At 37.1% G+C, this 25,575-nt stretch overlaps 2 pseudogenes; both read left to right on the top strand.

Moving 5' to 3' along the window:
* The first annotated feature begins 17,057 nt into the window (after positions 1–17,057).
* On the top strand, positions 17,058–17,140 carry LOC113178162 (small nucleolar RNA SNORD116; annotated as a pseudogene).
* Positions 17,141–22,700: 5,560 nt separating this feature from the next.
* Positions 22,701–22,784, top strand: LOC144255590 (small nucleolar RNA SNORD116; annotated as a pseudogene).
* Positions 22,785–25,575: the final 2,791 nt, after the last annotated feature.

Genomic DNA, 25,575 nt, shown 5'->3' with positions numbered 1-25,575 from the left:
AAGGACATTTAATAAATGGGATCTTGAGCCTGAAATATGTGGCAAATAGAGACCATACATCTTTCTGTCACTCTGGGACATACTCTTCAATCATGAAAACCAGGATCACAGTCAATGACAAGCTCCATGATTGCTTAACATAGCTAGAGTCCAGTGTCATTGGAGGGTGCTGTGATTCCCTAGAAGGAATGTCAGTACTTTCAGTATTACCATGCCAGAATTTCCACTGGCTCTTAAGGTTTTGATGTAAGACTTCTTTATACTTTTTATGATGTCATTTATCAAGGTGAAAAATAAATTTCATAGCAAAATCTAAGCTGTTTTTTTATTGAATCATAAGAACAGAGTAAAAGTGAGTAAATATGTACAATACAGACATGCACTGTTCAAAGAGATTAGGAATCCCTGCACAGCAGGCGTCCTTGACTGTTTGGTATGGATGTTCCCCACACTGGAGCATCTCCTTATATACTTGCTGAAGCTTTTTCCTATGTGACATAGGCCATGTCAGTTGCCTGAACCAGAGGCACTCTATTCCCGTGGGCCAGATTCTCTCTACTCTTAGAGACACAGGCATCCCTATCTAGGGAAAACACTTTGACATCTCAGGCAGCACTAGTGAGTTAGTTGGAGGTTAAGCAGTATCAGATAGACTAACTGGCCAAAATAGGACCCTACAAGATCTAATAATTAGATTGCCATTGGAACCACATCCCATGAAGTTGATGTTAAATGTAAAAAGGGTTCATTCTTAACAAAATTTTAAAAACATAAATGGATATAGCACTAGAAATCCTATCCAGAGTAATTAGGCAAGAGAAGAAAATAAAAGTGGGAAAGGAGGAAGTCAAATTATCACTGCTTATAAAATGATATGATCTTCTATTTAGAAGATCCAAGAAACCTCACCAAAAGACTGCTAGAGCTAATAAACCAATCAGCAAAGTATCAGGTTACAAAAGTCAATAGTTTTCCTATATACCAACAAAGAATCTAATGAGAAAGAAATCAGGAAAATAATCTCATTTACAACAGTCTCAAAAAACAAAACAAAAAACCTAGTTTTCTAATATTTTATTAAGGATTTTTACATCTGTTTTTGATAGGGATATAGGTCTAAAATTTTCCTTTTGATGTGTCTTTGCTGGTTTTAGTATCAGGGTAATACTGGCTCCATTGAATGAATTTGACAGTGTTTCCTTCTTTTCTAGTCCATAGAATAATTTGAAAAGAATTATCATTAATTCTTCTTTACAGGCCTGGTAGAGCCTTGCTGAGAATCCATCTGGTCCTTGACTTCTCTTTGTTGGAAGACTTATAATAGATGCTTCAATTTCATTGCTTGATATTGGTCAGTTTTCTGTGTCCCATGGTTCCATTTGCGTAAGTCATATATCTCTAGGAATTTGTTTATATCTTCAAGAGTTTCTAGCATATTGGAGTATCATTTTCAAAACAGTTTCTATTGATTATCTGTATTTCAGAAGTGTCTGTGGTGATGTCTCTTTTTTATCTCTTATTTTATTGATTTTATTCCGTCTCTTTTGGTTAGTTTGCCTAAGAGTTTAACAATCTTGTTTATTTTGTCAAAGAATCATCTTTGTTTCATTGATCCTTTTCACTTATACTCTCAATTTCATTAATTTCAATTCAGATCTTGTTTTTTTTTTCTATCTTCTACTGATTTTGGTGTTAAATTTTCTCTTTTTCTAGGGCCTTGAGGTGTGATGTTAGAGTATTTACTTATTTGACATTTTTCTGTTTTGTTTTTTGTTTGTTTGTTTTAGTGTAAGATCTCAGTACTATAAACTTCTCTTGCAGAACCACCTTTATATTTTTCTAGAGATTTTGACATGTTTTATCTCTATTCTCATTTTTTTTTGGTTGTTCAAAACATTACAAAGCTCTTGACATATCATATTTCGTACATTAGATTCAAGTGGGTTATGAACTCCCATTTTTACCCCAAATACAGATTGCAGAATCACATCGGTTACACATCCACATTTTTACATAATGCCCTATTAGTAAATGTTGTATTCTGCTATCTTTCCTATCCTCTACTATCCTCCCTCCCCTCCCCTCCCATCTTCTCTCTCTACCCCATCTACTGTAATTCATTTCTATCCTTGTTTATTTTCCCTTTCCCCTAACAACTTCTTATATGTAATTTTGTATAACAATGAGGGTCTCCCTCCATTTCCATACAATTTCCCTTTTTTCTCCCTTTCCCTCCCACCTCATGTCTCTGTTTAATGTTAATCTTTTCTGCCTGCTCTTCCTCCCTGCTCTGTTCTTAGTTGCTCTCATTATATCAAAGAAGACATTGGTATTTGTTTGTTAGGGATTGGCTAGCTTCACTAAGCATAATCTGCTCTAGTACCATCCATTTCCCTGCAAATTCCATGATTTTGTCATTTTTTAGTGCTGCATAATACTCCATGGTGTATAAATGCCACATTTTTTTTATCCATTCATCTATTGAAGGGCATCTGGGTTGGTTCCACAGTCTAGCAATTGTGAATTGTGCTGCTATGAACATCGATGTGGCAGTGTCCCTGTAGTATGCTCTTTTAAGGTCTTCAAGGACTAGTCCAAGAAGGGCAATAGCTGGGTCAAATGGTGGTTCCATTCCCAGCTTTCCCAGGAATCTCCATACTGCTTTCCAAATTGGCCGTACCAATTTGCAGTCCCACCAGCAATGTACAAGAGTACCCTTTTCCCCACATCCTCGCCAGCACTTGTTGTTTGACTTCATAATGGCTGCCAATCTTACCGGAGTGAGATGGTATCTTAGGGTGGTTTTGATTTGCATTTCTCTGACTGCTAGAGATGGTGAGCATTTTTTAATGTACTTGTTGATTGATTGTATGTCCTCCTCTGAGAAGTGTCTGTTCAGGTCCTTGGCCCATTTGTTGATTGGGTTATTTGTTGTCCTATTGTCTAATTTTTTGAGTTCTTTGTATACTCTGGATATTAGGGCTCTATCTGAAGTGTGAGGAGTAAAAATTTGTTCCCAGGATGTAGGCTCCCTATTTACCTCTCTTATTGTTTGTCATGCTGAGAAAAAACTTTTCAGTTTAAGTAAGTCCCATTTGTTGATTCTTGTTGTTAACTCTTGTGCTATGGGTGTCCTATTAAGGAATTTGGAGCCCGACCCCACAATATGTAGATCGGAGCCAACTTTTTCTTCTATCAGATGCAGAGTCTCTGATTTGATATCTAGCTCCTTGATCCACTTTGAGTTAACTTTTGTGCATGGAGAGAGGAGGGGATTCAGTTTCATTTTGTTCCATATGGATTTCCAGTTTTCCCAACACCATTTCTTGAAGATGCTATCCTTCCTCCATTGCATGCTTTTAGCTCCTTTATCAAATATAAGATAGTTGTAGCTTTGTGGATTAGTCTCTGTGTCCTCTATTCTGTACCATTGGTCCACCCGCCTGTTTTGGTACCAGTACCATGCTGTTTTTGTTACTATTGCTCTGTAATATAGTTTGAAATCTGGTATCGCTATACCGCCTGATTCACACTTCCTGCTTAGAATTGCTTTTGCTATTCTGGGTCTTTTATTTTTCCATATGAATTTCATGATTGCTTTATCTATTTCTACAAGAAATGCCATTGGGATTTTGATTGGCATTGCATTAAACCTATAGAGAGCTTTTGGTAATATCACCATTTTGATGATGTTCTGCCTATCCATGAACAGGATATATTTTTCCATCTTCTAAGATCTTCTTCTACTTCTCTTTTTAGGGTTCTATAGTTTTCTTTTTTTTTTCTTTTTAAAGTTTCACTTTATTTTTATTTTTTTTATTTTTTTTTATTGGTCGTTCATAACATTACATAGTTCTTAATACATCATATTACACGGTTTGATTCAAGTGGGTTATGAACTCCCGCTTTTACCCCGTATACAGATTGCTGTATCACATCAGTTACCCTTCCATTGATTGACATATTGCCTTTCTAGTGTCTGATGTATTCTGATGTCTGTCCTATTCTCTACTATCCCCCCTCCCCTCCCCGCCCCTCCCCTTTTCTCTCTCTACCCCTTCTACTGTAAATCATTTCTTCCATTGTATTATCTTGTCTTACCCCTCCTTTCCTCTTATATGTCATTTTGTATAACCCTGAGGATCGCCTTCCATTTCCATGCAATTTCCCTTCTCATTCCCTTTCCCTCCCACCTCTCATCCCTGTTTAATGTAAATCTTCTTCTCAAGCTCTTCGTCCCTACCCTGTCCTTGTTTACTCCCCTTATATCAAAGGAGTCATTTGGTATTTGTTTTTTAAAGATTGACTAGCTTCACTTAGCATAATCTGCTCTAATGCCATCCATTTCCCTCCAAATTCTATGATTTTGTCATTTTTTAATGCAGAGTAATACTCCATAGTGTATAAATGCCACATTTTTTTTTATCCATTCATCTATTGAAGGGCATCTAGGCTGGTTCCACAGTCTTGCTATCGTGAATTGAGCTGCTATGAACATCGATGTAGCAGTGTCCCTGTAGCATGCTCTTATTAGGTCTTTAGGGAATAGACCAAGAAGGGGAATAGCTGGGTCAAATGGTGGTTCCATTCCCAGCTTTCCGAGAAATCTCCATACTGCTTTCCAAATTGGCTGCACCAATTTGCAGTCCCACCAGCAATGAACAAGAGTGCCCTTTTCCCGGCATCCTCTCCAGCACTTATTGTTGTTTGACTTCCTAATGGCTGCCAATCTTACTGGAGTGAGATGGTATCTTAGGGTAGTTTTGATTTGCATTTCTCCGACTGCTAGCATGGTGAGCATTTTTTCATATACTTATTGATTGATTGTATGTCCTCCTCTGAGAAGTGTCTGTTCAGGTCCTTGGCCCATTTATTGATTGGGTTATTTGTTATCTTATTGTCTAATTTTTTGAGTTCTTTGTATATTCTGGTTATTAGGGCTCTATCTGAAGTGTATGGAGTAAAGATTTGTTCCCAGGATGTAGGCTCCCTGTTTATCTCTCTTATTGTTTCTTTTGCTGAGAAAAAACTTTTTAGTTTGAGTAAGTCCCATTTGTTGATTCTAGTTGTTAACTCTTGTGCTATGGGTGTCCTATTGAGGAATTTGGAGCCCGATCCCACAGCGTGTAGATCATAACCAACTTTTTCTTCTATCAGATGCCGTGTCTCTGATTTAATATCAAGCTCCTTGATCCATTTTGAGTTAACTTTTGTGCATGGCGAGAGATAGGGATTCAGATTCATTTTGATGCAAATGGATTTCCAGTTTTCCCAGCACCATTTGTTGAAGATGCTATCCTTCCTTCATTGCATGCTTTTAGCCCCTTTATCAAATATAAGATAGTTGTAGTTTTGTGGATTGGTTACTGTGTCCTCTATTCTGTACCATTGGTCCACCTGCCTGTTTTGGTACCAGTACCATGCTGTTTTTGTTACTATTGCTCTGTAGTATAGTTTGAAGTCTGGTATCACTATACCGCCTGATTCACACTTCCTGCTTAGCATTGTTTTTGCTATTCTGGGTCTTTTATTATTCCATATGAATTTCATGATTCTTTTATCTATTTCTACAAGATATGCTGTTGGGATTTTGATTGGCATTGCATTGAACTTATAGAGAACTTTTGGTAATATCGTCATTTTGATGATGTTAGTTCTGCCTATCCATGAGCAGGGTATATTTTTCCATCTTCTAAGGTCTTCTTCTATGTCTTTCTTTAGGGTTCTGTAATTTTCATTGTATAAATCTTTCACCTCTTTTGTTAGGTTGATTCCCAAGTATTTTATTTTTGGGGGGGATATTGTGAATGGAGTAGTTGTCCTCATTTCCGTTTCAGAGGATTTGTTGCTGATATACAGGAATACCTTTGATTTATGCGTGTTGATCTTATATCCTGCCACTTTGCTGAATTCATTTATTAGCTCTAATAGCTTCTTTGTAGACCCTTTTGTGTCTGCTAGGTATAGAATCATGTCATCTGCAAATAGTGATAATTTAAGTTCTTCTTTTCCTATTTTTATGCCTTTAATTTCTTTCGTCTGCCTAATTGTTCTGGCCAGTGTTTCGAGGACTATGTTGAACAGAAGTGGTGAGAGAGGGCATCCCTGTCTTGTACCAGATCTTAGAGGGAATGCCTTCAATTTTTCTCCATTCAGAATGATGCTGGCCTGTGGCTTATCATAGATTGCTTTTACAATGTTGAGGTATGATCCAGTTATCCCTAATTTTTCTAGAGTTTTGAACATAAAGGGATGCTGTACTTTGTCGAATGCTTTTTCTGCATCTATCGAGATGATCACATGGTTCTTATTTTTAAGTCTATTGATGTGGTGAATAACATTTATTGATTTCCGTATATTGAACCAGCCTTGCATCCCAGGGATGAATCCTACTTGATCATGGTGTATAATTTTTTTGATACGTATTTGAATCCGATTCGCCAGAATTTTATTGAGGATTTTTGCATCAAGGTTCATTAGAGATATTGGTCTGTAGTTTTCTTTCTTTGAAGTGTCTTTGTATGGTTTCGGAATCAGGGTCATGTTGGCCTCGTAGAATGAATTTGGAAGTTCTCCCTCTTTTTCTATTTCCTGAAATAGCTTGAAAAGTATTGGTGTTAGTTCCTCTTTAAAGGTTTTGTAAAACTCTGCTGTATACCCATCCGGTCCTGGGCTTTTCTTAGTTGGTAATCTTTTGATGGTTTCTTCTATTTCCTCTATTGTTATTGGTCTGTTTAGGTTGTCTATATCCTCCTGACTCAATCTGGGCAGATCATAAGACTTAAGGAATTTATCTATGCCTTCACTATCTTCTATTTTATTTGAGTATAAGGATTGAAAATAATTTCTGATTATCTTCTGTATTTCTGAAGAGTCTGTTGTGATATTGCCTTTTTCATCCCGTATGCTAGTAATTTGGGTTCTCTCTCTTCTTCTCTTCGTTAGCATGGCTAAGGGTCTGTCAATTTTATTTATTTTTTCAAAGAACCAACTTTTAGTTTTGTCAATTTTTTCAATTGTTTCTTTTGTTTCAATTTCATTAATTTCAGCTCTGATTCTTGCCTTCTACTTCTTTTGCTGTTGTTTTGCTCTTCTTTTTCTAGGATTTTGAGATGAAGTATGAGATCATTTATTTGTTGGTTTTTTCTTTTTTTGAGGAATGAACTCCAAGCAATGAATTTTCCTCTTAGAACTGCTTTCAATGTGTCCCATAGATTCCGATATGTTGTGTCTGTGTTTTCATTTAACTCTAGGAAGTTTTTAATTTCCTCCTTGATGTCTTCTAAAACCCATTGATCATTCAGCAACCTATTGTTCATTCTCCAAGTGATGCTTGATTTTTCCTTCCTACTTTTATCATTGATTTTCAGTTTCATTCCATTGTGATCAGATAAGATGCATGGTATTATCTCTACCCCTTTATATTGTCTAAGAGTTGCCCTGTGACATAATATATGGTCTATTTTTGAGAAGGTTCCATGTGCTGCTGAGAAAAAAGTGTAACTACTTGATGTTGGGTGGTATAGTCTATATATGTCAATTAAGTCTAGGTTGTTAATTGTGTTATTGAGTTCTATAGTTTCCTTATTTAACTTTTGTTTGGAAGATCTGTCCAGTGGTGAGAGAGGTGTGTTGAAGTCTCCCATGATTATTGTATGATGGTCTATTAGACTCTTGAACTTGAGAAGAGTTTGCTTGATGAACACAGCTGCACCATTATTTGGGGCATATATATTTATGACTGTTATGTCTTGTTGGTGTATGGTTCCCTTGAGCAGTATGACGTGTCCTTCTTTATCCCTTTTGATTAACTTTGGCTTGAAATCTATTTTATTAGATATGAGTATGGCCACTCCTGCTTGTTTCCGCAGTCCATATGAGTGGTATGATTTTTCCCAACCTTTCACCTTCAGTCTATGAATATCTTTTCCTATCAGATGCGTCTCCTGTAGGCAGCATATTGTTGGGTCTTGTTTTGTGATCCATTCTACTAGCCTGTGTCTCTTGATTGGTGAGTTTAAGCCATTAACATTTAGGGTTATTATTGAGATATGGTTTGTTCTTCTAGCCATATTTATTTATTGATGTTACTAAACCTGATTTGTTATCCTCTTTGACTCCTTTCCCCCCTTTACTGTCCTACCTCCCATTGTTGGTTTTCAATGTTATTTTCCATTTCCTCTTCCTGTAATGTTTTGCCAAGGATTTTTTGAAGAGATGGTTTTCTAGCTGCGAATTCTTTTAACTTTTGTTTATCGTGGAAGGTTTTAATTTCATCTTCTATCCTGAAGCTTAATTTCGCCGGATACACGATTCTTGGTTGGAACCCATTTTCTTTCAGTGTTTGAAATATGTTATTCCAGGATCTTCTAGCTTTCAGAGTCTGTGTTGAGAGATCAGCTGTTATCCTGATTGGTTTACCCCTAAATGTAATCTGCTTTCTTTCTCTTGCAGCTTTTAAAATTCTCTCCTTATTCTGTATGTTGGACATCTTCATTATAATGTGTCTAGGTGTGGATCTCTTATGATTTTGCACATTCGGTGTCCTGTAGGCTTCTAGGATTTGGGATTCTGTCTCATTCTTCAAGTCTGGGAAGTTTTCTCGTATTATTTCACTGAATAGACTGTTTATTCCTTTGGTATGGAGCTCTGTGCCTTCCTGTATCCCAATGACTCTTAAATTTGGTCTTTTGATATTGTCCCATAATTCTTGGATGTTCTGCTCATGGTTTCTGAGCAGACTTGCTGAGCTGTCTATGTTATTTTCCAGTTGAAATACTTTGTCTTCATTGTCTGATGTTCTCTCTTCTAAGTGATCTACTCTGCTGGTAGTATTCTCAATTGAGTTTTTAAGTTGGTTTATTGTTTCCTGCATTTCTAGGATTTCTATTTGTTTGTTTTTTATTACCTCTATCTCCCTGTGAAATTGATCTTTTCCTTCCTGGATTTGTTTGTCAATGTGATCTTTCATTGTCTGATTTTGCTGTCTCATGTCTTCCTTGAGACTCCAGATAATCTGAAGCATGTATATCCTGAACTCTTTATCTGACATTCCATCTGTTGCAGCTATTACCTCTTCTAATGTTGAGTTGACCTGCATTGCTTGTGGTCCTTTCTTTCCTAGTCTTTTCATACTGCTCGCGTTTCTTTCTGCTTGGTGCAACTGTTGTGTTTTTGAAATTTACCCCCTATTTATTTATATTGCTCTTGTATAGTTGGGGAGTCTCCCTTGCAGGGCGGGTAGTGGTTGTGCTCCTCCTCTAATTAGGGTGATCTGTCTACCACGCTGATCGGTTGCAGGTCTGCCCCCCCTGCGGGCACGGGTGGCGGCTCTGCTCTGCCCCCACTCCAACTGTGGTAACGTAACTACCACGCCCTGGGGTCATTGGTCCTGATCTGGATGTGGGTGGCGGCTCTGCTGGGTCCCCACTCCAATTGGTGTGACCTGTCTACCATGCTGGCAGGCCTCTAGTCCGGTGGGTCGCAGTTCTGCACAGCCCCCACTCCCAATGGGGGTACCTGACTACCTCTCCAACGGGTCGTTGAGCCCCCTCCGGACCCGGGCGGCGACCCTGCTCCACCCCCACTCCAACCAGTGTGACGCGACTGCCTCGGTGTTACGTGTCCACCACGCTGGCAAGCTACCTGGCCTGTCTTTACAGTGGGTCGCAGGTATCGCTGCTCCCCCGCTCCGGCACCTTGCCACTCCCCAGTGCGCGCCACAGACTCCAGCCACGGGGCGATTGCCTATCAGGCTATGTGACCCTCCGTGCGGAGAAATGGAGCTCCCGCAGTCGAACTTCGCACAATGGAAATCTGTCCACTAGATTCTGGAGCACCTCAATTTCACTGGAAATTCCCAACAAGATAGCCTTCAGGCAATTCACATCATCTTTCTCCCGCTCAGTGACGCGGCGCACTGGGGTGATGCACTCCCTTCGCTGCCATCTTCCCTCCTCAGGACTTGACTTCTGCACCCGCCGCGGGGCCACCTGTGGAGCCGGGTAGCTGCGGCCGCGTGGTTAGGAACCAGGCGGGTGAGGCGGCTGCTCCCAGAGTGAACGCTAGGCCTCCCAGGGGAGCCCGGATGGCGGAGGCCGACTGCCAGTTCGGGCGGGGCGGCCCAAGCCGCTCCGGGTGTCCGCCGCTTGCAAAAGCGGTTGCTGGCTCCGGGACTTGACTTCTGCACCCGCCGCGGGGCCACCTGTGGAGCCGGGTAGCTGTGGCCGCGTGGTTAGGAATCGGGCAGGTGAGGTGGCTGCTCACAAAGCGAGAGCTAGGCCTCCAGGGGGAGCCCCTTGCCGGAGTGGCTGATGGCTGTGGGACTAGACCTCTGTGCCCGAGTGGCCATCCAAGATCCACTTCTCTGGGACAAACTGTCACTTCCAATAAACCTACCAGATCACAGCTGCTCTCCTCTTAAGGGAATTATGCTATAAGTTCCTCCGTAGGTAGGCTGCAGCTGTTCAGATGGGTCTTTCTTATCCCGTTAAAGTGGAGACGTTGGAATCGCTGCTTCCTCGCTGGCCGCCATGTTGGATCCCCCTATAGTTTTCATTGTATAAATCTTTCACCTCTTTTGTTAGGTTGATTCCCAAGTTTTTTTTTGTTGGTTTTTTTTTGAGGATATTGAGGCGCCTCCGCTGCGCAGGCCTCCGCCGCTGCCACCTTCCGGCTCTCTCATTTGTTTTTAAGAATTTATTTATTCCGTGATTTCTTTTATTATCTATTCCTCATTCAAAAGTATATTATTTAATTTCCAAATGATAGGATGATTTTGTATTTTTATTTCACTTATTTCTGATTTCATTATCATATTCTATAATAGGATGCAAGGAATTATCTCTTTTTTGTTTTTGCTAAGATTTGCTTTGTGCCCCAAATTATGATCTATTTTAGAGAAAGTTCCATGAGAAGTTCTACTGAGAAGACAGTGGGTTCACTTGTCAATGGGTGAAATATTCTAAATATTTCTATTAGGTTCTTTTGATTAATAGTATTTTTAGTCCTGAAATATCTAATGATGAAATAAATGGGTTGAAATTCTCTAGTATTATTGTATTATGCTATATTTAATTCTTTTTTATCATACTCTTATTTTATTGGTAGGAAAACTAGGAAAGTTTATAAAATAAGAAATACAAGGCATAATGTAGTTAAAGATAATGAAATAGAATTGGTGTCTTAATTGGTATTTTCCATCTTTTTTAAAAAAAATATTTTTTAGTTGTAGTTGGACATAATACCTTTATTTTATTCATTTAGTTTTTATATGGTGCTGAGGATCAAACCCAAGGCCCACACATACTGGACGAGCACTCCACCGCTGAGCCACAACCCCAGCCCAGTATTTTCCATCTTTAATTAGTAAAAATTATCTTCTTTATTGTATAAGAAAAAATTACCCATATTAACACTACTGACAATAAACTTCACTAATTTAACACTATATCTCTCTAACCTTTTTTATTCATTATCACTTAGCACTTAGCATAAAAGTTGATGGATCTTTATATTTCTAAAAGTATTAACTAAAATAGGTTTCCAATTGGAAAAGATAATAACTTATACCATTTGGTATTAAATAGAATTGAATTCTTTATACCTTCATTTTATTTATTTATTTTTATGTGGTGCTAAGGATAGAACCCAGTGTCTCACACATCCTAGGAAAGTGCTCTACCATTGAGCCACAACCCCAACCCCAACTCTAGAACTATATCCTAATAATCAAATTAAAGACATATCAAGAAAACAATGACATCACTGAGGGTCATGTCAGATTGCCATTTACTGTCTAATCAGATATTCTTAAATTACTATTTGAGTTTTTATATTGAGAAGCATTTGCTTTCTGTGTATAGATACACATTGTTTGGGGCAGAAATATTTACAACCATTGTATCTTATTGTTGGATTATTCCCTTAACCAATATGAAGAAACTTCTTTGTCTCTTCTGATTAATCTTGGCTTGAAGTATACTTTTTCCTGATATGATAACATATTGCTTTGGTTTTCTCTTTGCATGGATTATTTTTTTTCTACCCTTTCACCATTGGTCTCTGGATGTATTTGCCTATGAGGTGAATTTCTTGTAAACAACATATGATTAGGTATTATTTTTTAATCCAATATTCCAATCTATGTCTTTGGATTGCAGAATTTAGACCATTTACATTCAATGTTATTATAGAGAAATTATCTTTATTTCCTGCCATTTTTATTTCTCATATTTAATTCAGACTTTATTCTCCTTCAGTTGACAAAGTGAGATTCATCCTTGTGTTAGTTTTCATTTTTACTTTTTCATTTCTTCTTCATAAATATTTTATTATGTTTTGTGATATAGGATTAGTGGTTACAAATTATTTGTTTCTATTAACCATTGAAGGTTTTTATTTCATATTCAATTTTGAAGGATAGTTTTGCTAGTTATGGTAATCTTGGCTAGCACGCATTTTGTCAGGGCTTGTTATATATTATTGCAAACCCTCTTGTCTTTTTGGGTCTGGGTTGAGAAATCAGTTAAAATTTGAATTAACTTACCTCTAAATGTGACCTGCCATGTTTTCTCTTACAGCTTTTAAAATTCTAACTTTATCCTGCATATTAGACTTTCACATTAAAATGTGTCTTGGAGAGGATTTATTTTGTCCTTGCCTATTTGGAATTCTATATGCATCTTGTATTTGGATTTCCATCTTATTTGTAAGATTTGGAAAGTTTTCTGAAATTATATTCTTAAAAAGATTGTGCATTTCTTTAGTGTGTGTTTCAAAGCCTTTTTCAATCCCATTGATTCTTAAATATGATCTCTTGATGTTATCCTAGATTTCTTGAATATTTGGTTCATGATCTCTTAATATCTTTTCTTCATTGTTGCATTTTTAAAATTATATAATTGGTCTTCAAAGTCTGAGAGTCCATATTCAAAATGATCTTATTTATTTATGATGCTTTCCATTAAATTTTTTAAAGAGCATTCGTTTTTTTTTAAAGGAGAGAGAGAGAGAGAGAGAATTTTTTAATATTTATTTTTTAGTTTTCGGTGGACATTTTATGTGGTGCTGAGGATCGAACCCAGCGCCCTGCATAAGCCAGGCAAGTGCGCTACCGCTTGAGCCACATCCCCAGCCCAAGAGCATTCTTTTAAAATATTTTTTTGTTGTATATTGGACACAATACCTTTATTTATTTTTATGTGGTGCTGAGGATTGAACCCAGTGCCTCAGATGTGCAAGGCATGTGCTCTACCTCTGAACCACAATCCCAGCCCCTCCATTAAATTTTTAATTTGGTTTATCAAGCTGTTAATTTATCTGATTCTTTTTAGAATCTCTCTTTATTGAAATGATGTTTCAGTTCTTGTATTTTCTAATTTCTTATTTTAGCTCATTGGATATTCTAACTATTAATTTTCTAAATTATTCCTGACATTTCCTTCACTGTGATATTAATGTAGTCAGTTGTTGAACTGTTATGGGGTATTTAGGGAGATTAGTTCTCTTGATTTTTCATATTGCTTGCATGACTGCTCATCTCTTTGGATGATTATTGCTTCTTTTGTTATATAAGGAACACTTCAGTGATCTTCTTTCTCTTAAAAGCACCAGGGTGAGCAAATATCTGAGTACTAATACTTTCACTCTGTGTGTCTTCTGCTGTTCCCAGTGTCAGCACTACTTTGAAATAAAGCACTAAACCCTATTTACTACAATCTTTCAGAATAAAGTCGCATACTAATCAACTTTAGGACAAACAAAAAACTTGTTGGTAATCTTCTCTATCATTCTTAATAAAGGTATAAGCTTGTAGTAATATCCAGAATAGTTTGGAAAAAATAGTTATTAATGACATTAAAATTGCTATTACATTATACAGCAGCTGAAAAGGGAAGAAGAGAAAAATTGGACAAAAGAAGAGAGAAAAAACAGAAAAGAATAATACACACCAAGGTAAAAAAAAAAAAAAAAAAAGAGGAAAAAGATGAATGGGGCGATTTGAGGCAGTAGCAGGGAATGTTAAAAAAAATAGGGGCTTAGAAATGCAAGTGTCACCTGAGCTAGGAAAACAAAGACAGAAGGATTTGAATTAATGCTTGAAAGCATTAAGTTGGTAATGGTGGTACATGCCTGTAATTCCAAGTGACTTGGAAGGCTGAGGCAGGAGGATCACAAATTTAAGGCCAGTCTCAGCAATTTAGCAAGGCACTAAGCAACTTAGTGAGACCCTGTCTCCAAATAAAAAAAAATAAAAAGGGCTGGGAATGAGACTTAGTGGTTGAGTGCCCCTGGGTTCAAACTCTGGTACCAACAAAACAAAACATTAGAATAAATACAACCAAATGAGTTGAAGACATGTTATCCAATGCTATAGTAACAATTATTGATTCAAAATAAGAGTAATATACATGTGACCAAAGTTGACATTAGAGCTATTTATAGTAAACCATGCCAAGGTGGAGAAAATTCTTCTGATGTCTTCTTGATTTGCATTTCATCATGATTTGGGATTTTTAGAAGAATATTCATCAATCCTCAGCTTTATATCCACCCAGAAGTGCTCTCTTGATTCCTATGGACTTCCCACCAACTGATTCTTATATGTTTATCCAGTGGCCTGAAGCTGGATGTTTGGAAGGTGCTATTTTACATCTGCTAACTATTTCTATTGTGTTCAGAAGCATAGGATACTGTCAACTCTGACTGCAGCAGATCATTGTGTACTAGCTTTCCTCCACAGGATCCTCTTCAAAGTGGCATAGAGCCTGGGGGCTGTCTGGAAGTATAGGATCTATGGCTGTGGGCTCTCCATGGGTAATCTGCAATTCAGAAGCTTCTCCTCTGACTGATACAGATCACCAAGGCATTGTCCCTGGGACCAGGAAAGGGACTCTACTGATTCATACCCCCACTACCTATGGTTGTGAACCATAGACTCTACTTCTCTCCACTGGCTCAGCCAGAGACAGCTGTCCCACTTGTGTGTGAGCTCCCAGTGCCCATGGCAGCAAATTAGCCATGAATCAAGGCAGCCATCCCCTCCACTGCTAGACAAAGGCAGCCATCCTACCAGCACCTTAGCTCTCACTGCCTGCCACCATGAATTGCAGGTGTCCATTCTACTCCTGTATCTGCCTGAACTCCTGTGGAATCTGTGTAGAGTGGCTGGGTTAAGCTAGCCCTTCCCAGGAATGACCAGCTCTTGGGTCTCCTTTACCCTATTCCCTCTGTCTGTGGTTGGGGGAGGGGATGAAGATTTCAGTAACTATTGGCTCCTAGTGATCCCTCCACAAGTTCCCTCTAGATGGATTATGGTATACTTCAGAGATATACCTTCTGGGTTGTTGTTGTTGTTGTTGCTGCTGCTATCTAAGGTGGGAGAGAAGCTGTGTTGATTTAATTCCTTCTAGAAAGACTGGCCAGCTATGGACTCCTCAAAATGGCTGCTATGCCTTGCACAGCTTTCAATCCACAATTTGGATTAAACTGCTTGATTTCCTTCACTGACTGCTGTTCTACTGCTTTTCAATTTAGTCTACTTTTCTTTTCAGCTTTGTTAAGGAAGTGAGCTTATGGGTTTTCCATCTCCCTTTTTTTCTTTCTCTTTATTGCCCCTCTTTCCCACCATATTCTGGTCTGGATTTGGGATTAAGGAACACTGTCCTTATTTTCTGCTCTGATGACCAAACCTCAAGTCTCTCCAAGTCTCAGACTCTCCAATATTGAGTCTTAAAACTTTTACTCTATCACCCACCTCCCCAATTCACTATTCCTTTACTGATTCCTCTCTGGATTGTGACGATATCAAGGGTCACTACTTAGCTTAGCCATACCATCTTCCTCTCCTACCAGTTTCTTAGTTTTTATTTTTTAATCCTGCCATTCAGTATTCAAACTTTTAGATATTTTAGTGAGGGATTCAACTAATGCATGAAAAGTTTTAAATTGTAAAATGATTAAACTTCCAATTCTTGGAATTTCATGTATATTTAATTGACCAATATACTTTAGCAAATTTTCTGTGCCTTTAAAGAAAGAAGATGGTTTTAAATGATACTGAGGGAGACTTTGGGTAAAACTTTGACACCAACATCTCAGAAAAAAAATCACTTTCTATACTCCTTCATTCCAAGCAATGAATGGGATTTTCTTGTTATATAAGTTTTCGTGTATATACCAAAGGTTAGTTTATTATGACCTTTTAATAGTAAACATTCAATTGAGAAGGCATTGTTCCTCAATTTCCCTGCCTTTCTCTGTTCTTTATAGATGACAAATGATATGAAATGCATAGAATTCTTCCAGCAACATCATTGGATTACTGATTGTGTCCTTTTTAAAAATTTCCTTCTTTATAAATAATCAAAAGGACAATTTTAAAAGTAATTGTCAACTTTTAATAGACATTTTTGTGGGTTATTTTTATTTTGTAAGTAATCAGGAGTAAAATTGGTTTTACGATGTCTATAAATCCAAACAGTGTGAAGTATTAATCATCTGGTGAGACATCTAATGATTTTGTCTTATTTATTTCAGGGAGTTTTTACTTGTGCTTTTATCAAAACATGGGGAAAATAGTGGCAGGATAATGCCTCAGTATACTTGGTATTCAGACACACAGTGAATCATTCAGTCTTACCATGGATACATAAGTATCTTGTCTTTAAAAGTATTGGCTTTATTCCCACAGGTAAATGTAGACCAAGGTGAGCTAATAAGGAAAAGTTTAATTCCTTCTTTTTGAGAAGTAACATGAAAGAGAGTTCTGACAGTAATTCTGCAAATTCATTTTCAAAAGAATCTATTACCACAGATTGATGTGAGCACTCAATCATGGTAAGCATTTTGTTCTGAAAATAGTGACCTTTTTCCTAGGGAATCAATCCAATGACATTGGACCTTGACTATGTTAGGCAGCCATGGGGCTGGTCATTAACTATGATGCAGGGCTCGATGATTGAAGTATGGGTCCATGCATCCCAGGGTGATAAAAAGATGAACACTCATATCTGCCACATACCTCAAGCTCAGGGTACCTTTTATTCAATGTACCTGGACCAATGATTACTTACAAAAACAAATCTTGTTGTAATCTGAACAAAATGAGTGACCAAACCACTTCTGTGAGCTAAGGTTCAGCACAGGGACCCTGCTAGGCAGACATGTAGGTGTATTTCTGATATTCAAGCAGTATAAGCCACTGGGACTGAGGTATTTGAAAGCTATCCTGATTGCGTCTGTTGGAAGAAATGGATTGGATAGTTATCTATCATATTTGCTTGTGGAGTAAAAGTGGAAACTCATTGATTGTTTGGCTTATAGCATCCATACACTATAGTAAACAGATACTTGAAAACAACACATAAGTCATGAGACCCTCTCCTTGAGCTAGTCACATGTTTGAACTGCCATATTCTGGTTGTAAATAGGTCTGAGGATGAAAATATAGTCAGAATCCAAAGACATAATTATGATTTTTTAAATTCTAATTTTCCATTAAGTGAATCAATTACATGGTAGTTGAAGAATAGGTACTTTGCTCTGTGGAACCGTCACAATATATTTTAATTTGCTGCCAACCCAGTCACTACAATTGGATAGTTCTTTTTATTTATTTTGTTTACATTTTCTATAAGCTAAGGAACCAATTTCAGTGTCAGTTTTAATGCTGACATCAACCACAGGCCACATTAAATAGTTTTAGCTATGATTATAATTTACATTGTTGTGTTTTTAAATAGATTTTATTCTCTACTTTCCTATAGCCTATCAATATTTTCCATTGCATTGAAAGAGATATTCTTATTATAATAACTTATTTGAAATAGATGTGCTAGGGAACCTTAAAAATGTATATTTCCTGAAATATTATTTTTATACTCATGATCAAAGATGTGATATTTTCTCATGCATGTGGCCCAATGCCTTAGGTGAATTTTTATAATTGCTTATAACTAAATTGATGAACACAGTTCTGTTTCACAACTTCCTTCATTTCCCCTGTACTTTGTAGATTAAGTGCTAGAATTCCCTGAAATATCATTGCAATACCAGTGAAATACTGATTTTTTATGACCTGTGTTAGCTTCCTATGAAGAATCAACATAATATATTCCTGAGGAAGCATCCAATTTTAGTAAATTTATTTTTGTGAGTTATTTTTACTATTTTAAGTAATCAAGAATTAAATAGGTTTACAAAGAGTTTTTTAAATTAAAATATTAAATATTAATAGTCTGATAATTTATCTCAGCCTTCAGTCTTCTTAATTTTAATTATTCTATACTTTTTTCTACTTTCTATAGCATCTGAAGCATTCTACAGAAATTATAAATCAGTGTATTTTGTATAGGTAAATAGTGATAACTTCTGTCTTATGCAGTTGTAAAAACTGGACATATCTGCTTCTCGTATTCCCAGATTATTACCCATGACAACATGGACCAAGTACTAGGTTTCAAATAAGCAGATTTGTTCCTTCCCATGTCATCACATAAAGAAAAAATACTAGGAATTATACAGCCTCTCTTTCTTAAGGGCCAATGGGAATTCTCTTATGGCAATTGTTTTGTCCTAAAAATACTGACATTCTTCTTAGGGAAACACAACATTCCAATGACACTAGACCCTGGCTATGCTAGGTGACTATGTGACTTGTCATTGACTGGGATGTTGGTCTGCATAATTGAAGAGTGTAATTAAGAGTATCCCAGGGTGACAAAAACCTGGGTGATCAGAAACAGCCACATACCTCAGGCTCAGGGATCCTTTTATTCAATGATGACTTGCAGAAATGAATCTCATTGGAATCTGGATAAACTGAGTGACCAAACCACTTCTGTGAGTTGAGGTCCAGCAAGGGGACCCTGCTAGGCAGACATGTGTAGGGAGTTTAAATAGTCAGCAGCTGGGTATGAAACTAACCTGTTCACAGCAAATGAATTGTATAGAGGTCTATAAATACCCAATTATAGGATGACACAGATTTTTTTTAAGGGCTTACCTGGCGACATCTATATACCTAGTAAATAGACTCTAGAGAAACAGGACTTGACTGGTGAGATTCATAGGAAATTATTATTTCTATCCTTGGGTTAGCTGACATTTGTCTAAGCTACCTAAGTCTTCTAGCTGATAGTTTGTCTTTAGAGTGTAATAAGATGACCAATGTCCAAAGATATTGAAGATATTTCATTTTTTATTTTCTATACTAAAAAATTTGCATGGGAATTTAAGAAAGGGTACTACTATATATGGAATCAACTAGTGGATTTTATTTATTTATTTATTTATTTATTTGCCAATTTAGGCACTAGTTTTGGAACAAGTTTGTTTTCACTTTTTCCTATAAAAAAGGGAATGATTTTGTATATTAGCACTGCCTTCAAATATATGCTTCATTGAATATCTTAGATGTGAAAAGGTTATGTTCATTTTTACATGAATGTATTGGACACATATACCTGTCCTCAATATTTTCCACTCTATTTAAAGAGATATTCTCATTATAATAAATAATTTGAAGTGGATGGATATGCCAGGGAAATTTTGATATTAACATTTTATAAAATATTATTTTACATAGTTGTGACCAAAGATGCTGCAAGCAAGTTTAGTTGTGTTTGTCATATAGTTGGTCCAATGAATGTCTTGTGTGAATTCTTAAAATTAATTGTAATTCAGTAATCTATTAGCATTTTTTTCTCAGCTTCCCTAATTCCCCTGTACTTTTGTAAATTAGGCATGATAGAATCCATGGAATCCCACCACTGGAGAGTCACATAATAAAATTGTCACCTACCATCTCCTTTATCTGTAAATGATGAAAACAATATACTCCTGAGGTAACAACAAATTTTTAATGAATTCTTGTGAGGTTTGGTATCATTTTTTAAAATTATCGAAAATTTAATTTTGTGAACAATATGTTCATACAAACAGCCTCAAGCATTATTAAGTTGTGCTAAGACATCATTATTTTTAAGATTTTGTGCTTTTTTTAACTTTGAATAACATCTAATCCATTTTATAGGGATTATAAATTAGTATATTTTATGTGGAAGTTAATAGGGAAATTGCCTATCCCATGCAAATGTGAAAAAAATAATCTGTATACTTTTCATATTCCTATATATAATCTCTCCCTATAGGTCAATGTGGAGCAAGATCTGCAATTCATCTGGATAAATTTATTTCTTCATTTGTGTTGTCATGTGAAGGAAAGTATTAGGAATCATTCAGTCTCTCATCCTCAAGAGCCAGTGGTATTTCTCACAAAGTAAGCATTTTGCCTGAACATACTTATGTTCCTTGTAGAAACCACAAAGCTCCAACAGCACTGCATTGTGGCAGCCATGAGTTAGTCCTTTGTTATTTCACTGGTAGCCTCTATGTTCTGGGTTGGAGATTAACACCAGAGTAGTGAACACTTTGGGAAACTATTTTACCTATACATGAGTCATTCTTCTCATTGGGAATAGTCTACTAAGGTCCTAGTAAATGACCACTTAAAAGATATGAGGAGTTTTTATTTGGGCTTTATCACTTAAATTATAAAAGTATTATGGAACATGTAAATTTTGTTTTTCTTAAAGGGTAATGACATGTTTTAGTTTGATCCCTCACATGGTCACAAGCACATGTTTTGTGTTACCTGTGTTTGGGGCTCAGTATTCTACATGCTTGAGGGAAGGATTCAAATCCTGCAAGAAGAATTTAAACTATAAAATAATTGTACTGATATACATTTTGTGGACTGATATTCATTCTTTCAACCATTTTCTATTTAAAAGGATATTTTAGTTTTAATGAGTTATCCTGAAAGAGACCTTCAGGAACACTTTGACACCAATGTCTTAGAAAAAAAAATTACCTTCTATTCTCTGTTCTAATCAGTAAATATAATTTTCTTGTCATGTAGGTTGTCAAGTACATATCTATCATTGCTTTGTAGAAATCTCTTAAGAGTAAACATTCAATTGGGAAGGTATTGTTCTTCAATTTTCCTGACATCTTCTGTACTTTGTAGTTGAAAAGGACCATTAGAAGCACTTAGAATTATTACTGCTATAATGGGACATTGCCATCAGTGACCCAATCTTGGTTTATTGTTGTTTCTCATTACCAGGATATATTCTTTACACTGCATCCTGGAGCATCTTACCCTCAACACAAATGAAGCCTGTTATTAGAACTTTATCGCATCTGGTCGGTGCTTTCTTAATTCATGCTCCCAGAAATCATGGTTTTTGCATGTTGTCCCTAATTTATTTCTCATATATTCCCCATTTCCCAAAAGGCTTTAAGGTGATATCTGAGACATTGAAATGTATGGCTCCTTCCAGAATACTGGCATCCTCAATAAAACCTATTTTCTTAATCTCCAATGTGCATCTGTCAGACAATGGTTTTCTATGTAGCAAGTTTCCTAACCTTGGGTTGGTAATACTGCGAAAATATTAACTACGGAGCTAGTCACTTATTATTAACTGCTATGTTTTCAAATGATCAAAACACCAGTTTCTGAGATAATATGACAATTTCGTTGTGTGTGTGTGTGTGTGTGTATGTGTGTGTGTGTGTGTGTATGTGTGTGTGGGTGTGTTTCTGGAAATTGAACTCAGGGGATCACACATGCTAGGCACTGAACTATACCTCCAGCCACAATGTTTAATATGTACCCTGTTCAGTTTAGGGGTTAGCTCAGTGATAGAATGCCATTGTAGTGTGCATGAAGCCCTAGGTTTGTTTTGCAGCCTCACAGCTCTAAATAAATGAAAACATATTTTCATTGGTCCTGTTTATGTTACAAGTAATCATGAATGTAATTGGTTTTATTAATACCCAAACAGGAGGTATTAATAATCTTATGAGACATCTGATATGTCTGTCTCTTTTTTCAAGAGATTTCCTACCTCCTCTCTTTGGCATATGGGAATAATGCTAGTAGAATAATATGCCAGTATGTTGTAAGTGCGAGGACATAGTAAACTACCCCGTCTTTCCATGATGGATAAATGGATTCATGAACTTGCCATTGTTACATATAGAATTAACCATATACAACTTATCATACTTATCTGTGGTTCAATCAGACATTTGGGGGAAAAAATTGCTACTGAACTTGTACCCTAGAATTTTGTCTTGTCATTATTCTCTAAACAATGCAAATAATCACAATGGGTGTAATTTATGCGGCATTTACTTGTATTTGGATATTATAAACAATAAGGGGCTTGAGCATCCTCAGATTTTGGTGTCTTCTGGGTATCCTTGTACAAACTCACATGGGTACTAAGGAACAAACATATTTACTGTGTTTCCACAGATCAACGTGGACCAAGCGTAGATTGTATGACAAGGTTTATTTCTTCCTCTTGCAAGGTGACATGGAAGAGAGTTTGAGAAGAATTCAGCTTAATTATTCTCAAGTGCTTCTATGCTCATAGTTTGATGTGGTAATTTGCTCATGGTAAGCATCTTTTCCTGAAGATACTAACATTCCTCCTATGGAATCATATCACTCCAATGGCATTGGACTGTAGCTCTGATAGACAGCCATGGGAATGGTCCTTAACTGTGATGCAGGGCTCCATGATTGAAGAGTGTGGGTCCATGTGTCCCAGAATGACAAAAGCCTGGGTGATCAGTAGCTGCCACATACCTTAGGCTCAGGGTCCATTTTATTCAATGTGCCTGGACCAATGATGACTTACAAAAAATGGATCTTGTTGGAATCTGAACAAAATGAGTGACCAAACCACTTCTGTGAGCTGAGGTCCAGCATGGGGACTCTGCCAGGCAGACAGGGGTGGCAGGGGCGGGGCGGGGGGAATTCAGGTGTTCAGACAGTGGGACCCATAAGCAATAAGGTATTAGAAAACTATCTTCCTTATATTAGGTTAGGATAAAAAAAAAATTACAGAGAGCTCTTTTTGAATTTGGCGTAGTGGTGTTACATTGCACTCCTCTGAGTGCTTGACCAGAGCATTCATATACCTGCTTCTCAGGTATATGAATGGTATAGGAATGCTAGGGACAAGGTCACACATAATGAACACTGTGAAAGTAGCTGTGGTTGCATTTGAAACATTCAGACCATTTTCTTCTTTTTCAAAGTATTGCAATGTTATTTTTAAGTTTATTTTCAAACGGATACATACAAAATGTACGTACTAGGGGGGTACCATGTAACATTTTATTACATGAATACCTTGTATTGGGATTAAATCAGGTTAATATATACCTGTCCTCTCAAATATTTATCATTTCTGTGTGCAAAATATTTCAAAATTCCTTTCTCCTCAATTTTTGAAATGTGAAGTTCATTATTATCTGCGGTCACCCAACTGTGTATAACAGAACTTCTTAGGCCTATATAACTGCAACTTAGTCCCTATTAATCAATATTCTCCATACCTTCCTCTTCCTGTACTCTTGCAAACCTCCAGGAAACACCATTGGACTCTCAGCTTCTATGCAATCTACTTTTAGTTTCCACCCATGAAAGAGAGCATATGGTACTATTTTTTCTGTGCATGTCTTATTTCACTTAATAATATGATCTCTTCCATTCATTTCACACTCAATAGGATTTCATTCTTTTTTGTCAGATTGTATTCCTTGTTTTATAATGTGCTACGTTTCCTTTTTATTGATTTTATTATAATTTCCAAATACACGACAACAGTGGAATGCATTACATTCCTTATTACACATATAGAGCACAATTTTTCCTGTCTCTGTATATAAAGTATGTTCACGGCAATTTATACCATTATACATGTGCTTTTTTTGGCATTACAATTCTTAATACACATATATATCACAATTTCTCGTATCTCTGTTTGTATATAAGGTATGTTGACACCCAATACAAGTTTTCATACATGTACTTGTATCATGAAGACCATCACATTCTACCATCCTTGCTAATCCCCTCTCCCCTCCCTTTCCTTCTTACCCCGCTTCCCTGTCTACAACCAAACTAATCCTCCCATGCTCTCCCTCGCTACCCCACTATGAGTCACCGCCCCCCCCCCTTATATCAGAGAAAACATTCGGCATTTGTGTTTGGGGCATTGGCTGACTTCACATAGCATGATCTTCTCCAACGTCATTCGTTTCCCTACAAATGCCATGACTTTGTTCTGTTTTTCATGCTGAGTAATATTCCATTGTGTTATGCCACATTTTTTATCCATTCATCCTCTGAAGGACTTATAGGTTGCTTCCACGGTCTAGCTATTGGGAATCATGCTGCTATAAACATTGATGTGGCTGTGTCCCTGCAGTCTGTTGTTTTTAAGTCCTTTGGGTATAGTCCGAGAAGAGGAATAGTCAAATGGTGTTCCATTCCCCGATTTCCAAGGAATGTCCATACTGCTTTCCAAAGGGGCTGCACCACTTTGCACTCCCACCAGCAATGTGTGAGTGTACCATTTTCCCTACGTCCTTGCCAACACGTGTTGTTGTTTGTCGTCATAATAGCTGCCTTTCTGACTGGACTGAGATGATCTCTTAGAGTAGTTTTGATTTGCATTTCTCTGATTGCTAGAGAAGATGAGTATTTTTTCATATATTTGGTGATGGATCTTATATCCTCTTCTGAGAAGTGTCTGTTCATGTTTTTTGCCCATTTATTGATTGGGTTATTTGGGTTTTTTTTTTTGGTGCTTAGCTTGTTGACTTCTTTATATACTTTAGAGATCAGTGCTCTATCTGATGTGTGAGCACTAGAATGCTCCTAGGATGTAGGCTCTCTCAGATTGTTTCTTTTGAGGAGAACAACTTTTTAGTTTGAATCAATCCCATTTATTGATACTTACTTTTAATTCTTGTGCTATAGCTGTCTTATTAAGGAAGTGAGGGGCCTAATCCCACATTCTGAAGATTAGGGCCTACTTTTTCTTCTATTAGACACAGAGTCTCTGGTTTAACTCCTAGGTCCTTGATCCATTTTGAGGTAAGTTTCGTGCATGGTGAGAGATAGGGTTTCCATTTCATTTTGTTGCATACGGATTTCCCATTTACCCAGCACCATTTGTTGAAGATGCTATCTTTTCTCCAGTGCCTTAGAAGCTCTCAGAATTATTTCTGCTAAAACTGGATATTGCCATCAGTGACTCCATCTTGGTTTCTTGTTGTTTCTCATTCCCAGGATATATTCTTTACTCTGCATCCTGGAGCATTTTCCCTCCAGACCAGAGAAGACTGTCATTAGAAGTTTATCACCTATGGTCAGTGCTGCTTTCTTAACTCGTGGTCCTGGGAAATGCTGGTTTCTGCATGTTGTCCCTAATCCGTTTCTCATATAAATATTCCCCATTTCCTTAAAGACTTTAAGGTGATATCTGGAGACATTAAAATGTCTGGCTCCTTCCAGATTACGGGCATCCTCAATAAAACCTATTTTCTTTATCTCCAATGTGCATCTGTCAGACAATGGTTTTCTATGTAGCAAGCTTCCTAACCTCAGGTTGGTAATCCGGCCACAACATAGAACTACTGAGCTAGCCACTTTTTATCAACTTCTGTATCTTCAAAGGATGAAAACACCAGTTTCTGAGATAA

This window comes from Urocitellus parryii, chromosome 6 (assembly GCF_045843805.1).
Source record: "Urocitellus parryii isolate mUroPar1 chromosome 6, mUroPar1.hap1, whole genome shotgun sequence".
NCBI classification, from domain to species: domain Eukaryota; kingdom Metazoa; phylum Chordata; class Mammalia; order Rodentia; family Sciuridae; genus Urocitellus; species Urocitellus parryii.
Note: the sequence above shows the minus strand (reverse complement) of the source record. Positions and strands in the feature narration are given on the sequence as shown.